Here is a 2,500-nt window from a genome sequence, read left to right as displayed (position 1 = left end):
AGGATGGTTTGGACACATGGAAAGAATGAGTGAAGAAAGACTAGTAAAAGAGGTATGGAAGGCAGATGTGGAGGGAGTGAACATGAGGGGACGTCCTAGGATGAGGTGGATGGATGGGGTGAAGGGGGCTTTGGGGAAGAGGGGAATGTCTGTTGAGGAAGGGCGGGAGAGGACAGAAGATAGGGGTGAATGGAGAATGGTTGTATATGGATGATGTTGTGATGCATGAGGTGTAATGGGCGGGGGGATGGGGGGTGAGGTAGTATGTGTGAGCAAAATTTGACGCAGCCCGAAGGGATTTCTCCCCGTCTTCACCTGTTATGCATGGGGGGACGGGGAGGGGGGTCGCCGATTTAATGAAGCGGCCTTGCTGTGGATGTGCTGTGTCTTGCGGCACTGTTTCTGACCCAGGGCAGTGGACAAGGTGCAGGGATGACCCGTCATCCGGGAGGTGATAAGATAAGAGGGAGGGTGGAGGGGTGTGGAGTGTATTCAGGGATGGAATGGGTGGGAAAGATTTTATGCCTTTTCCTTTTTGGTTACCTCCTTTGTAAGGGTGAAAAACCCTTGGTATATGTATGTTGTCGTTGTTCTTATTTTGTGTGCGCGTGTGTGTGTGTGTGTGTATGTGTGTGTGTGTGTGTGTGTGTGTGTGTGTGTGTGTGTGTGTGTGTGTGTGTGTGTGTGTGTGTGTGTGTGTGTGTGTGTGTGTATGTGTGTGGACAGATGAAATATTGAAAAATAGTGAAAGAGTAAGGTTGGTATTCATTCGGTTCATTTTGTTATCTCAGCAAATTCTACGAAAGTCTAGGGGACCTTAACGCTAACACCCATCTACTACATTATCCATCCATCCGTATATACTAAAATTTCTTTCAATATATACAGATGGAAGAATAATACGGCTTTAAATACTCTGAAAATGAATCTGGACTAATCTGAAATTCTGATTTATATCCTAGAGATGATATCTTATTCAATATTTCTTCCAATTGGCTTGTTTTGTTGGAATAATTCATTTTTTAAGAAATAGGGAACTAGGATGATCACTGCTGGTATTATTGGTGGAATATGTAAAAGAGGAATCTATTATTTACAATAATAATGACATCATTTGGATTATCATTGTGATACTTCGTGAGACTAATGGTGGTATTCTTAAAAAAAATCTTTCCATATATAAATCTTTCTTTATATAGATATTGTATAAATCCTTGAAACATAGAATTTTTTAAAGAATGCCACCGTAAGAATCATACGGCGTTATTCTTAAAAAAAAATTCTTCCTTATACAAATCTTTCCTTATATAAATATTACATAAATCCTTGGAAGGGAAAGAATTTATTTAAGAATACCACCGTAAATTCCCACGACATTGTTAGGCTCCCACCAATATACTTCTAAACTCATCTAGAAACGCGTTGAATGAAATAAACGGCTTCCTACGAGTGTACTGGTGGCGTAATCGGAAGCACGTTATTCTCACTTTCACTTAGTTGTAGGTTCGAATCCCGCACCTTCTCCCCGATTCCCAGCCGTAACTGTTCCCTGTCCCAGCTGTTCCCAAAGCGTATTGGGGAAAGGTGAAGGGTTCGGTCAGAGCTACGCGTCTCCTGGCGTAAGCGTTCTACCTTCTTAGATCTAAGAAGGAAATTGTCAAAAACTATTTTACAAATAGTGTGGTTAACGAACAGTATAGTGACCATATCGTGAGTCCTGACACTACTGTATTGGTTCTTCTGAAGATAACTTTATGGACGGGTGATAATAGGTGGTAATGGACATCGAACTGTCTAGTCTAAGCCTTATGGTCTCTTGCAGTCTCCTCCATTTCTATGTTCTTATGTTCATCTACGCTTGCGATAAAGTGTGGAAGAGTGTTGTCTATTGATGGCTGGTATATAGATATCTAGAAAAAGTAGATTTCAGTACTGAAGTAGATTGAAGTACCTGTTGTTATAGAAGGTGGTGATCTCATCTTCGTTATGAAGATAAATGTCCCCAATAAATCTTAGGTAATTGGTGAGGTGGCTGTAATCAATTAGGGAAAAAAGAAACATTATTCTCTAAATGACATTGGTTAGGTTGAGTAGATAGAACAACTAATGTGAATTCTTAGGTATTCTGTCAATTTTGTAGTACTGTATCCTCCTCCTCTTCCTTCTCAAACACCAAAGAAGAAAACTTGTTACACAAGTATTAAGTAGGTCGGCGCGGTAGCCTAGTGAATACAGTGGCGAACTCATGAATCGGTGGTCTTGAGTTCGATTCCCGGGACTGACTGCGAGCTACCAACGTTATTTTCTGACAGCCCTGGCTAGGCGGGGAAGTGACCCAACATCGGCCTAAAAATTTCAGCAGCCTGCTGCAACTGACAGGGGTTTGCCCAATCAGGGGTTTTTCACTTCCCTCTGCGTTGGACTGGGTAGGTGAGATGAGTTTCCAAAGAACTGTCAGGGTCTGTCTATCGTTTTCAAAACTAGTGATTTTTTTTATATT

Source organism: Oratosquilla oratoria, chromosome 21, assembly GCF_046742065.1.
Source record: "Oratosquilla oratoria isolate Oo_2021 chromosome 21, ASM4674206v1, whole genome shotgun sequence".
Classification (NCBI taxonomy): Eukaryota; Metazoa; Arthropoda; class Malacostraca; order Stomatopoda; family Squillidae; genus Oratosquilla; species Oratosquilla oratoria.
Note: the sequence above shows the minus strand (reverse complement) of the source record.